This window comes from Pseudophryne corroboree, chromosome 10, assembly GCF_028390025.1.
Source record: "Pseudophryne corroboree isolate aPseCor3 chromosome 10, aPseCor3.hap2, whole genome shotgun sequence".
Taxonomy (NCBI): Eukaryota; Metazoa; Chordata; class Amphibia; order Anura; family Myobatrachidae; genus Pseudophryne; species Pseudophryne corroboree.
The window spans coordinates 212,671,723-212,686,688 of NC_086453.1; the positions used below are offsets into that span (position 1 = coordinate 212,671,723).

At 48.4% G+C, this 14,966-nt stretch overlaps 1 long non-coding RNA gene across 1 annotated transcript in view; it reads left to right on the forward strand.

The window, feature by feature from the left end:
• The first annotated feature begins 248 nt into the window (after window positions 1-248).
• LOC134965432 (uncharacterized) overlaps window positions 249-14,966 on the forward strand; it is a 212,594-nt gene continuing 197,876 nt past the window's right edge. Inside the window, exon 1 of the long non-coding RNA XR_010188358.1 lies at window positions 249-451. This is a non-coding gene — a long non-coding RNA (uncharacterized LOC134965432). The remainder of the gene's footprint in view (window positions 452-14,966) is intronic.

Sequence of the window (14,966 nt, forward strand, 5' to 3'; positions counted from 1 at the left end):
GCCACACACCGTAATGCCCATAACATTGTGGTGGCAGGAACTATGGATGACTCCCTGGTCAAAGGAACAGAACTCCAGAATAGAAATGCAAGGATCCCAGGCAGTGATGTCACAACAGGGGTGCAGCCTGCACTAGGACCCAGGGGAGTGAAGCCTAGAATCAGAGGAGCCCAACTGTCACAGTCAGAGAGCAGGGAGAAAAGTACCCTGCGATTGGCTGACCCTCTGACAATTACAGAGCGGGAAGGAATGTGCCTTTGGATTGGCCATATGGAGAGCAGGAAGCGGAGAAGGCCTGGTTGGCGTGAGGGCGCCGCTGTGAGGAACCGCGCTATAGAGACCCGGCAGAGGGGACTGGAGCCGGAGACCAAGCAACGCCGCTAGCGTGCACATGACAGGAGAAGCATTCTGAGGAGACTAAGAGGCTGTGAGGAGTGCAGTGAGCGCTGAGGTGAGCCATACTGCTGACCGGCCGTTAAACCGGAGGGAGCCGCTGCTAACATGCTGACAAGGAGAGTGCAGGAGTATGAGGTGTGGAGTTCCGGGCTACACAAAACTGAGGTGCAGTGTCAGGCGGGATACTTTTAGCGGAGAGCTGCAGTGGGTGCACTGTGTGGACACGAGGGAACTGTAGTAGTTACTCTGATACACGGAGCATGTAATTAACAGCTGGAGACTGAAGAAAATACACCATAATTGACATAATACAGTGTAAGTGGGGCTTCAGGTAGTACCGAGGAAAGTACACTAAATTGCATTGAAGGACTTCTGAGCCCAGTAGTGCGAGCTAATAAGATCCCGTTATTAGCCGAACATATTAGGATATTACCAAACCCAGTTAATAACTCACTCTACTGAGGGACTGAGATAGTGAGAAACCCATCAAGGGGCGGCAAGAGGGATCCAGCTCCATATTACCACAACTTTTACCTCATAAAACTATTTGAGTATTTTACTTCTCCCCAGGAATAAGTAATAGGGAACCCTGAGAGCGTTACAGTTACAAAAATAGGGGAACAAATATTCACAGCCAAAGACATGAGCTGGGGTCTGAGAGACTGCGGTGAGGAATTATTAAGGGCTACCGACGCATACACTGTTCCAGCATACCAAGCCTTTCTGCCAATGACTGCTGCTTCCAACCACCACCCATTACTCTTTTTTGCATGTAAGCTGTTTATCAGGTAACTGATTCGCATCATCTCTGGTTTAACCGCCATTTCATCTCTGCTGGCAGGCCAACCTCTGCCTTTACAATCAAACTGTATGACTTATTACTACTTCTTGTTTACTGTTCGCTATGCACCACTAACTCCTTGATAGCTTGGTATTAGTACTAGAACTGAGCCGGAGGGGTCCACAGACTGTCACCCGAATTGATATTAGGAACAATTCTGAGGAACATTTTTTTTAGCTTTATAGCGAACGGTAGTATATATTGTACAGTGCCTTATCAACTTATTTGTGTTGTAATCCTTGCTGCTGTTTCATGTTATGCATATTCTGTCAACTCATCAGTTATAGGATACTTAATTGTTTGTGAATGGTAACTTGTACTCATATTGAAACTTTAACCAAAGTTTAATTTACAGCAGTGACGATAATAAATCTTTGTGTCACCATCCTAACGTGTGGTGACTTGTTTGTCTGGGCAGAGGCGGAACTACCGCTAGTCCAACCAGTGCGTTGCACTGGGGCCCGCCTCTGTCCAGGGGCCCAAAGCATGTAATGAGTCCAACTGACTCATTACATGCCGCTGTGTGCTGCGGGCAACCGCTGCCCGCAGCACACAGCTGCCCGGAGAGGAGAGGAGCGCAGCGACACGGGGGTAAGGAGGAGGAGGGAGGTGGAGGAGGGAGCCGCAGCAGCGCTTTGTTACTGGTGGAGGCGCTGCTGCTGCTGCCCCTCTGCTTCACTATAGGCTGTCTTCTGAGAACAGCCTATAGTGAAGCAGAGGGGCAGCAGCAGCAGCGCCTCCACCAATAACACAGCGCTGCTGCGGCTCCCTCCTCCACCTCCCTCCTCCTCCTTCTCTCCTGCCGGGAATCGTCAGAAGCTGCACCGAGGAGCCTGAGCCAGCGGAGAGGGTAAGTATAATTCTTCTTTCTTTCTGTCTCTTTCTTTCTTTCTTTCTTTCTTTCTTTCTTTCTTTCTTTCTTTCTTTCTTTCTTTCTTTCTGTCTGCGCAATGTGTAAAAAGGGGGAATCTGCCTGCCGCTATGTGTAAAAATGGGGAATCTGCCTGCCGCAATGTGTAAAAACAGGGAATCTGCCTGGCGCTATGTGTAAAAATAGGGAATCTGCCTGCCGCAATGTGTAAAAATGGTGAATCTGCCTGCAGCAATGTGTAAAAAGGGGGAATCTGCATGCCGCAATGTGTAAAGGGGGAATCTGCCTGCCGTAATGTGTAAAAAGGGGGACGCTGTCTGCCGTAATGTGTAACAAGGGCACGCTGTCTGCCATGATGTGTAAAAAGGGGACGCTGTCTGCCGTAATGTGTAAAAAGGGGACGCTGTCTGCCGTAATGTGTAAAAAGGGGGACGCTGTCTGCCGTTATGTATAAAAAGTGTACGCTGTCTGCCGCTATGTTTAACAAGGACACACTGTCTGCCGTTATGTGTAAAAAGTGTACGCTGTCTGCCGCTATGTGTAACAAGGGCACGCTGTCTGCCGTTATGTGTAAAAAGGGGACACTGTTTGCCGTTATGTGTAAAAAGTGCACGCTGTCTGCCGTAATGTGTAAAAAGGGGACGCTGTCTGCCGTAATGTGTAAAAAGGGGACGCTGTCTGCCGTAATGTGTAAAAAGAGGAATCTGTCCACCGTAAGGTGTAAAAGGGTCTCTACCTGGTGTAGTGGTGCTACTGTGCGGCGTAATTTGAATAATGGAGACTACTGTGCACCGTTTTATGAATTGGTATTATTTTGTGGCCACACCCCTTCCCCACGAAGCCACGCCACTATGTATTTTTGCGCTTGCCTAAAGCGCGCACTGCCCCTGCTTTGCATGCAGGGGTGGGGCTCCGATGCCGTTTCTTGCACACAGTGCTAAAATGTCTAGTTACGGCACTGTTGCTAGGTATCCATTTCTCTGGCCCTGAGCAGGTCCGATCACCAGATCTTCTCCAGGGGTGAGGGGGTGGACTTGGATGGGATGGGGGGGGGGGGGGGGGGCAAAGCATTTTGTTGCACCTGGGCCCACTGCTCGCTAGTTCCGCCACTGTGTCTGGGGTATGTCCGGGGGTCCTCATCCTTCTGCCATTTGTCCAGAGGTAAAAAGAAAGCAGAGTCCAAGAAGACTGGGACCAACATCATCAGGGGAAATCAAGGTACGAAACACCACCACTTCACCACCCGGTGGCCTGTGACACACTTGTGGGTTACCACTACACCCATAGAGTGGGAATAGAACCTGTGGTGAGCGCAGCGAGCCACTGAGCCCACAAGGGGCTTAGTTTCACTCTCCCCCCAGCCGGCATTAGGTAGCCTGGGATCCCAGCATCAGCATGCTGACTGCCAGGATCCCGACCGCCAGTATCCTGAACCCAACCCGAAACATGTATCTACAAACTGCTTGCAAAGAATAAATATTAATAATGTCATCCCCCAAAACAGGCACGCTACACCGATCAATCTGGTCATGAAGTGGTTTAAATATGTCTTTTCAGAAGACAGTTCTGCAAGGCTATATATTAGTAAGGGTTGACACATAAATTTATATAACGGTAAACAGGAACTCAATGACATTGCACGTAACTGTTTATTTTCTCTGAAACTATTTCATATGACATGTAAATATAAAGCAGAGGTCACAGACGTTGCCTTATCAGCCTCCATTTCAGAATGCGGATGGAACTCAGTTATTGTTTAATGCAGAAACATATACGGCAATACGCACATAAAGCCACTTGTGAATGCCAGACAGCTGCAGATTCCTGGGACGGGAACAATGTGCTGGTACTGCTGCATGGGTAAGAATCATTCAGTCCTAGCAATAAAGTCAAGAAATAAACAGACTGCTGTAATACCAAGTATACTCACAAATAAACAGATAAATAACCAGTTTTAGGAGACAGAAAGTGGGGTATGGGAAGGCTTGTGGAGCTGGAGCTTTAAGACTTGCTTTCTGCCCCTCGACAGCAATGTATGCTTTTAGTTAGGATCAGTGGGATTATTGGGAAAGGCTTCTTTCCTTATTCTGTAGCTACTGAGGGGCTAATTCAGACCTGATCGCTAGGTTGCGTTTTCATACAGCGGGCGATCTGGTCTAAACTGCGCATGCGTAATTGCGTATGTACCGCAATGCACAGGCGCATCGTATGGGTACAAAGCGGATCGCTGCTCAGCGATGTGTTTGTGTGAAGGATCCTTTCGAACAGGCGATCGCAAGGAGATTGAAAGGAAGAAGGCGTTTGTGGATGGCAACTGACTATTTTCTGGGAGTGTTTGGAAAAACGCAGGAGTGTCCATGCGTTTGCAGGGAGGATTCCTGACGTCAATTCCGGTCCCGGACAGGCTGAAGTGTTTGCAGCAGCTGAGTAAGTCCTGGGCTGCGCAGAGACTGCACAAGATCTGTTTGTACAGCTCTGCTACATATGCATTCGCACACTTGCACAGCTAACTTACACTCCCCGTGTAGACTATCTGTTCGCAGCAGTGCAAAAATCACCTGCTAGCGATCAGGTCTGAATTAGGCCCTGAGTATGTTGAGGGGGCTACTAATACCAAAAGTCTTCCTGCTGGGTTGCTGACATCCTATTTGTCCCAGGCAGGTAGGGAACACTTCTTAGGCAACAGTGATTTCGGTAGAAGAGAAGGGAAGATGTGGAGCACGATGTCTGATTTACTGGAATTGTAGATAGAGTGGGGACCAGTAATATTATTTAATTTCAATGCAAGGGCTGTGGGCAATTGGGGATTACTGATCTTCAGGCAGATTCTATGGTACCATACATGATGTCGGGAAAGGGGCCAGGTGTTACACTGACCACTTCTTTCAGCTACACCTTGTCTATTCTCCAGGGAAATTACTGCTGGGTCATATTCCCCACCAATTTGATAAATATTAAACAGATTTAAAAATTCTGATTCCCCAATTTTGACTGAAAATTTTCAGGATCAGCAATACAGGGATATTTAACAAGTTTAATCTCCATGATTCTTGATGGATTGCGGCTCATCGATGGCTGCCGAACAGTGGATCCGGTAAGCGGATCATAGAAATGGGGCCACTGATGTATGGGATATCTTCTAAATGCTCAATAGCTGCATTCATGATACAGTTATTCCATTGTAAGGCAGAGGCATGTGTCCCAGGGGTACACTTCTACTGTAGCTCTGATTGCTTGACCATTGGGGGTAAGTTGTAACAGGTATGATCTGTGGGAAGGTCAGTGCAAGTGCAGGTGTCGGTGGACGTACCTGGATTCTTCACTGGGGATCACCTCTTGGACCGGATCTCACTACTGGAACCCTAGGCAGAGGGACAAGGAACCCCATCCTCTGAGGACCCAATGCAATAGTCACCACACATTAGGACAGTGACATAAGATTTATTATTCAGGAAACAAACTGATCACCACTGCGAGATTAACTAGTTAAAGAGCAAATACAGATTCACATATAAAGAAAATGAGGCTCATCAAAAGATACAATACTGTTATGAATAATCAAATGATGTCACAGTGTATATTTGAACAGATCAATATACCCTTCACAAAGGCATTAACATACTAGTAACTTGCACTATTATAATGTCCTCTCCCTGGTGACTGTATAACCTCACAAACTATTGGTATCTGAGTCGTGGACCTAGTAGTGATGAGCGGGTTCGGTTCCTCGGAAACCGAACCCCCCCGAACTTCACCCATTTTACACGGGTCCGAGGCATACTCGGATTCTCCCGTATGGCTCGGTTAACCCGAGCGCGCCCGAACGTCATCATCCCGCTGTCGGATTCTTGCGAGATTCGGATTCTATATAAGCAGCCGCGCGTCGCCGCCATTTTCACTCATGCATTGGAAATGTTAGGGAGAGGACGTGGCTGGCGTCCTCTCCGTTTATTAATAATATTTGTGCTACTGCTTATTGCTTAATTGTGGGGACTGGGGAGCAGCTGTATTATATAGGAGGAGTACAGTGCAGAGTTTTGCTGACCAGTGACCACCAGTATACGTTGTCTGCCTGAAAAACACTCCATATCTGTGCTCAGTGTGCTGCATATATCTGTGCTCACACTGCTTAATTGTGGGGACTGGGGAGCAGCTGTATTATATAGGAGGAGTACAGTGCCGAGTTTTGCTGACCAGTGACCACCAGTATACGTTGTCTGCCTGAAAAACACTCCATATCTGTGCTCAGTGTGCTGCATATATCTGTGCTCACACTGCTTAATTGTGGGGATTGGGGAGCAGCTGTATTATATAGGAGGAGTACAGAGCAGAGTTTTGCTGACCAGTGACCACCAGTATACGTTGTCTGCCTGAAAAACACTCCATATCTGTGCTCAGTGTGCTGCATATATCTCATACTTGCCTACCCTCCCGGAATGGCCGGGAGGCTCCCGAAAATCGGGTGACCCTCCTGGCCCCCCGGAAAGGTGGGCAAGCCTCCCGCTTTCCCTCTCGGCCGCCCGCAGCAGAGAACAAGCGGGCGGCCTGAGGGGGTCCGATGACGTGATTCGCGCTGAATCGCGTCATCGTAGCTCCGCCCCCCTCTATGCAGCGGCTCGTTTCTCTGCACAGCACAGCGGGGGGCGGAGTCACGATGACGCGACCCTGATGTTACGCCCCCGGACCGCCCATTCTGCTGCCGGCCACGCCCCCGGACCGCCTATCCTGTGCTGGCCACGCCCCTCATACACCTACAACGCTGCCTCCTCCTGGAAGAGGAGGCAGCAAAGTAGGTAACTATGATATATCTGTGCTCACACTGCTTAACTGTGGGGACTGGGGAGCAGCTGTATTATATAGGAGGAGTACAGTGCAGAGTTTTGCTGACCAGTGACCACCAGTATACGTTGTCTGCCTGAAAAACACTCCATATCTGTGCTCAGTGTGCTGCATATATCTGTGCTCACACTGCTTAATTGTGGGGACTGGGGAGCAGCTGTATTATATAGGAGGAGTACAGTGCAGAGTTTTGCTGACCAGTGACCACCAGTATACGTTGTCTGCCTGAAAAACACTCCATATCTGTGCTCAGTGTGCTGCATATATCTGTGCTCACACTGCTTAATTGTGGGGATTGGGGAGCAGCTGTATTATATAGGAGGAGTACAGAGCAGAGTTTTGCTGACCAGTGACCACCAGTATACGTTGTCTGTCTGAAAAACACTCCATATCTGTGCTCAGTGTGCTGCATATATCTCATACTTGCCTACCCTCCCGGAATGGCCGGGAGGCTCCCGAAAATCGGGTGACCCTCCTGGCCCCCCGGAAAGGTGGGCAAGCCTCCCGCTTTCCCTCTCGGCCGCCCGCAGCAGAGAACAAGCGGGCGGCCTGAGGGGGTCCGATGACGTGATTCGCGCTGAATCGCGTCATCGTAGCTCCGCCCCCCGCTATGCAGCGGCTCGTTTCTCTGCACAGCACAGCGGGGGGCGGAGTCACGATGACGCGACCCTGATGTTACGCCCCCGGACCGCCCATCCTGCTGCCGGCCACGCCCCCGGACCGCCTATCCTGTGCTGGCCACGCCCCTCATACACCTACAACGCTGCCTCCTCCCGGAAGAGGAGGCAGCAAAGTAGGTAACTATGATATATCTGTGCTCACACTGCTTAACTGTGGGGACTGGGAAGCAGCTGTATTATATAGGAGGAGTACAGTGCAGAGTTTTGCTGACCAGTGACCACCAGTATACGTTGTCTGCCTGAAAAACACTACATATCTGTGCTCAGTGTGCTGCATATATCTGTGCTCACACTGCTTAATTGTGGGGACTGGGGAGCAGCTGTATTATATAGGAGGAGTACAGTGCAGAGTTTTGCTGACCAGTGACCACCAGTATACGTTGTCTGCCTGAAAAACACTCCATATCTGTGCTCAGTGTGCTGCATATATCTGTGCTCACACTGCTTAATTGTGGGCACTGGGGAGCAGCTGTATTATTATATAGGAGGAGTACAGTGCAGAGTTTTGCTGACCAGTGACCACCAGTATACGTTGTCTGCCTGAAAAACACTCCATATCTGTGATCAGTGTGCTGCATATATCTGTGCTCACACTGCTTTATTGTGGGCACTGGGGACCACCAGTATATTATATAGGAGGAGTACAGTGCAGAGTTTTGCTGACAGTGACCACCAGTATATATAGCAGTACGGTACGGAAGGCCACTGCTCTACCTACCTCTGTGTCGTCAAGTATACTATCCATCCATACCTGTGGTGCATTTCAGCTGTGCGCAGTATATATAGTAGTAGGCCATTGCTATTGATACTGGCATATAATTCCACACATTAAAAAATGGAGAACAAAAATGTGGAGGTTAAAATAGGGAAAGATCAAGTTCCACTTCCACCTTGTGCTGAAGCTGCTGCCACTAGTCATGGCCGAGACGATGAAATGCCATCAACGTCGTCTGCCAAGGCCGATGCCCAATGTCATAGTAGAGAGCATGTAAAATCCAAAAAACAAAAGTTCAGTAAAATGACCCAAAAATCAAAATTGAAAGCGTCTGATGAGAAGCGTGAACTTGCCAATATGCCATTTACGGCACGGAGTGGCAAGGAACGGTTGAGGCCCTGGCCTATGTTCATGGCTAGTGGTTCAGATTCACATGAGGATGGAAGCACTTATCCTCTCGCTAGAAAACTGCAGTGCCACTCCTAGATGGGCCAGGTGTTTGTGTCGGCCACTAGTGTCGCTTAGCTTAGTCACACAGCGACCTTGGTGCGCCTCTTTTTTTCTTTGCATCATGTGCTGTTTGGGGACAATTTTTTGGAAGTGCCATCCTGCCTGACACTGCAGTGCCACTCCTAGATGGGCCAGGTGTTTGTGTCGGACACTTGTGTCGCTTAGCTTAGTCACACAGCGACCTTGGTGCGCCTCTTTTTTTCTTTGCATCATGTGCTGTTTGGGGACTATTTTTTTGAAGTGCCATCCTGCCTGACACTGCGTGCCACTCCTAGATGGGCCAGGTGTTTGTGTCGGCCACTTGTGTCGCTTAGCTTAGTCACACAGCGACCTTGGTGCGCCTCTTTTTTTCTTTGCATCATGTGCTGTTTGGGGACTATTTTTTTGAAGTGCCATCCTGCCTGACACTGCAGTGCCACTCCTAGATGGGCCAGGTGTTTGTGTCGGCCACTTGTGTCGCTTAGCTTAGTCACACAGCGACCTTGGTGCGCCTCTTTTTTTCTTTGCATCATGTGCTGTTTGGGGACAATTTTTTTGAAGTGCCATCCTGCCTGACACTGCAGTGCCACTCCTAGATGGGCTAGGTGTTTGTGTCGGCCACTTGTGTCGCTTAGCTTAGTCACACAGCGACCTTGGTGCGCCTCTTTTTTTCTTTGCATCATGTGCTGTTTGGGGACAATTTTTTTGAAGTGCCATCCTGCCTGACACTGCAGTGCCACTCCTAGATGGGCTAGGTGTTTGTGTCGGCCACTTGTGTCGCTTAGCTTAGTCACACAGCGACCTTGGTGCATCTCTTTTTTTCTTTGCATCATGTGCTCTTTGGGGACTATTTTTTTGAAGTGCCATCCTGCATGACACTGCAGTGCCACTCCTAGATGGGCCAGGTGTTTGTGTTGGCCACTTGTGTTGCTTAGCTTAGCCATCCAGCGACCTCGTGCAAATTTTAGGACTAAAAATAATATTGTGAGGTGTGAGGTGTTCAGAATAGACTGAAAATGAGTGTAAATTATGGTTATTGAGGTTAATAATACTATGGGATCAAAATGACCCCCAAATTCTATGATTTAAGCTGTTTTTGAGGGTTTTTTGTAAAAAAACACCCGAATCCAAAACACACCCGAATCCGACAAAAAAATTTCAGGGAGGTTTTGCCAAAACGCGTCCGAATCCAAAACACGGCCGCGGAACCGAATCCAAAACCAAAACACAAAACCCGAAAAATTTCCGGTGCACATCACTAGTACCTAGTACAGCAATAAAACCTGGGCAGCTAAGTAATTAATTCAACCACTAGGATTATGAACGCTTCATAATCCACAGTCCAAAGGTAGCAGGTAAGTCTCATAATTGAAAGTCAATAGCAGAATTTAGCACAGTTCATAAAAGCAGAGTGGCGGCAGCAGCTGTACAGTTTTAAGGCAAGCAGTTCAGTGAAAGCGAAGTATAGCATGCAAAATCCTCTCACAGTTCAGTCAATAAAGGGAGCATGCAAGAGCTGACAAGCCTAGCAGAAGTCTATAAGCATAGAGGCAGCAACATGGATCACTGAGGGTGCAAGTAAAAGCAGTTTCAAGTCAAAGCCATAAGATTTTAAGCACAGCTGATAGAGGTAGATTATATTAGCTCAAGTGGCTCAGAATAGCTAGGTTGTGCTAGTAGTACAGTTCAGCGTTACATACAAGGTGCAAGCAGATGGCAGGCAAGGTGTAAATAAAACTGACAGAGATGAGCTGTGGAGGGTCTGAAGTACACAAAGGGTCCTCACTTGCGGGTGGTCTTCTGTATACCGGCGGTCGGGCTCCTGGTGCTCAGTATACCGGCGCCGGGAGCCCGACAGCCGGCATACCGACACTTATTTTTCCTCGTGGGGGTCCACGACCCCCACAGAGGGAGAATAAAATAGTTTGGCGCGCGTAGCGCGCCACCGTGCCCGTAGCGTGGCGAGCGCAGCGAGCCTGCAAGTGGCTCATTTGCCCTCGCCACACTGTCGGTAAGCCGGCGGTCGGGCTCCCGGCGCCGGTATGCTGGTCGCCGGGAGCCCGACCGCCGGCCAGCCGTAGTGAACCCCTCACTTGCCTGACACACTGTTGTGGGTTAATGTCACTGAGGCAGTTTAGAGTTTCTTGTGCTATCGGATACCTGCCTTTCCTGAGGTAAATTATAACCAAAAGGGTTTGTGTTGGGCATTAAGTGGGCTCCCTTGTTGAAAGGTACAATATTTGATACTGTCCAGTACTCCTAATAGCTGTGTCTGCCAAGTAAAAGGAAGAGCGTCTCACACTCTCATCTGACCCCTATTCAGCTGTGTATGCGGAGCTGGGTGACTCTGGGTTTCTAACTGAGGGCATTAGCTGGAGTGTCTGTGCGTCAGAGGTAGGTACCTGCTATCAGTGGCTTCACCCACTCCCCTCTATCACATGAGACCTTTCCCAGCAGCTCTCAGTACTGGGCAGGCTGGTGTCACTGCAGCGGCTGCCGGCTCTCACAGCGGTTTCCTCAGTGGCAGCTCCGCTCTCCACAGCGTGTCTCCTCACAGTGGTCTCCTCAGCAGTAGATCTGCTCTCCACAGCATGTCTCCTCACAGCGGTTTCCTCAGCGGTAGCTCCACTCTCCACAGCGTGTCTCCTCTCACACACACTGGTGTGAACCCCGCCTCCTCTTTTTCCCGCTCTGTCTCAGTCAATCAAAACTCCGTCAGCCTTCTCACTCCCTCCTCCATTATAAGTAAGTCCAAGGGTCCTAGTGCCCATCCGCTCACTGGTCCTGCTGACATCTCCTAGGCAACCACAGGAGGGGGTGTTAGCCCCTTGAGCATTAACAGGACGGGTAGTAATTGAAGCTCAGCAAGGGGAAAATTAGGGGACCTTACTCATGTCTTATCCAATCCAACCAGAGGCGTAACTCTGGGAGGCAACGGAGTCATCTGCCTCCAGGCTCCTGCTCTGAAGGGGGCACCTCTCCTCCCATTCTGTGACACCATTGAATTAAGTTAATTGATAGCTGCTGCTATCTCTTCAGTGGCCAACTTCCTCACTGGTCCCTGCACCTTACAAATCACACTCTTTTTATTACACTGTAGATACACGTTTTACAAGTGTCATAGCCAGGATTAGAAACCACAACCTATTACACTTAGAGATGAGCGGGTTCGGTTTCTCTGAATCCGAACCCGCACGAACTTCACGTTTTTTTCACGGTTCCGAGCAGACTCGGATCCTCCCGCCTTGCTCGGTTAACCCGAGCGCGCCCGAACGTCATCATGACGCTGTCGGATTCTCGCGAGACTCGGATTCTATATAAGGAGCCGCGCGTCGCCGCCATTTTCACACGTGCATTGAGATTGATAGGGAGAGGACGTGGCTGGCGTCCTCTCCATTTAGATTACGGTTGAGAGAGAGAGAGAGAGATTGACCTGAGGCTGTGATACTGTAGAAGAGAGTGCAGAGTTTAGTGACTGACGACCACAGTGACCACCAGACAGTGCAGTTGTTTGTTTTATTTAATATATCCATTCTCTGCCTGAAAAAAACGATACACACAGTGACTCAGTCACATACCATATCTGTGTGCACTGCTCAGCCCAGTGTGCTGCATCAATGTATATATATATCTGACTGTGCTCAGCTCACACAGCTTATAATTGTGGGGGAGACTGGGGAGCACTGCAGTGCCAGTTATAGGTTATAGCAGGAGCCAGGAGTACATAATATTATATTAAAATTAAACAGTGCACACTTTTGCTGCAGGAGTGCCACTGCCAGTGTGACTAGTGACCAGTGACCTGACCACCAGTATATATAATATTAGTAGTATACTATCTCTTTATCAACCAGTCTATATTAGCAGCAGACACAGTACAGTGCGGTAGTTCACGGCTGTGGCTACCTCTGTGTCGGCACTCGGCAGCCCGTCCATAATTGTATATACCACCTAACCGTGGTTTTTTTTTCTTTCTTTATAGTCATACTAGTTACGAGTATACTATCTCTTTATCAACCAGTCTATATTAGCAGCAGACACAGTACAGTGCGGTAGTTCACGGCTGTGGCTACCTCTGTGTCGGCACTCGGCAGCCCGTCCATAATTGTATATACCACCTAACCGTGGTTTTTTTTTTCTTTCTTTATACATACATACTAGTTACGAGTATACTATCTCTTTATCAACCAGTCTATATATTAGCAGCAGACACAGTACAGTGCGGTAGTTCACGGCTGTGGCTACCTCTGTGTCGGCACTCGGCAGCCCGTCCATAATTGTATATACCACCTAACCGTGGTTTTTTTTTCTTTCTTTATACATACATACTAGTTAAGAGTATACTATCTCTTTATCAACCAGTCTATATATTAGCAGCAGACACAGTACAGTGCGGTAGTTCACGGCTGTGGCTACCTCTGTGTCGGCACTCGGCAGCCCGTCCATAATTGTATATACCACCTAACCGTGGTTTTTTTTTCTTTCTTTATAGTCATACTAGTTACGAGTATACTATCTCTTTATCAACCAGTCTATATTAGCAGCAGACACAGTACAGTGCGGTAGTTCACGGCTGTGGCTACCTCTGTGTCGGCACTCGGCAGCCCGTCCATAATTGTATATACCACCTAACCGTGGTTTTTTTTTCTTTCTTTATACATACATACTAGTTACGAGTATACTATCTCTTTATCAACCAGTCTATATTAGCAGCAGACACAGTACAGTGCGGTAGTTCACGGCTGTGGCTACCTCTGTGTCGGCACTCGGCAGCCCGTCCATAATTGTATATACCACCTAACCGTGGTTTTTTTTTCTTTCTTTATACATACATACTAGTTACGAGTATACTATCTCTTTATCAACCAGTCTATATTAGCAGCAGACACAGTACAGTGCGGTAGTTCACGGCTGTGGCTACCTCTGTGTCGGCACTCGGCAGCCCGTCCATAATTGTATATACCACCTAACCGTGGTTTTTTTTTCTTCTTTATACATACATACTACTATGACATCTCTTTATCAACCAGTCTATATTAGCAGCAGACACAGTACAGTACGGTAGTTCACGGCTGTGGCTACCTCTGTGTCTGCACTCGGCAGGCAGTCCGTCCATAATTGTATACCACCTAACCGTGGTTTTTCTTTCTTTCTTCTTTATACATACATAGTTACATAGACATCTCTTTATCAACCAGTCTATATTAGCAGCAGACACAGTACAGTACGGTAGTTCACGGCTGTGGCTACCTCTGTGTCTGCACTCGGCAGGCAGTCCATAATTGTATACTAGTATCCATCTCCATTGTTTACCTGAGGTGCCTTTTAGTTGTGCCTATTAAAATATGGAGAACAAAAATGTTGAGGTTCCAAAATTAGGGAAAGATCAAGATCCACTTCCACCTCGTGCTGAAGCTGCTGCCACTAGTCATGGCCGAGACGATGAAATGCCAGCAACGTCGTCTGCCAAGGCCGATGCCCAATGTCATAGTACAGAGCATGTCAAATCCAAAACACCAAATATCAGAAAAAAAAGGACTCCAAAACCTAAAATAAAATTGTCGGAGGAGAAGCGTAAACTTGCCAATATGCCATTTACCACACGGAGTGGCAAGGAACGGCTGAGGCCCTGGCCTATGTTCATGGCTAGTGGTTCAGCTTCACATGAGGATGGAAGCACTCAGCCTCTCGCTAGAAAAATGAAAAGACTCAAGCTGGCAAAAGCAGCACAGCAAAGAACTGTGCATTCTTCGAAATCCCAAATCCACAAGGAGAGTCCAATTGTGTCGGTTGCGATGCCTGACCTTCCCAACACTGGACGTGAAGAGCATGCGCCTTCCACCATTTGCACGCCCCCTGCAAGTGCTGGAAGGAGCACCCGCAGTCCAGTTCCTGATAGTCAGATTGAAGATGTCAGTGTTGAAGTACACCAGGATGAGGATATGGGTGTTGCTGGCGCTGGGGAGGAAATTGACCAGGAGGATTCTGATGGTGAGGTGGTTTGTTTAAGTCAGGCACCCGGGGAGACACCTGTTGTCCGTGGGAGGAATATGGCCGTTGACATGCCAGGTGAAAATACCAAAAAAATCAGCTCTTCGGTGTGGAGGTATTTCACCAGAAATGCGGACAACAGGT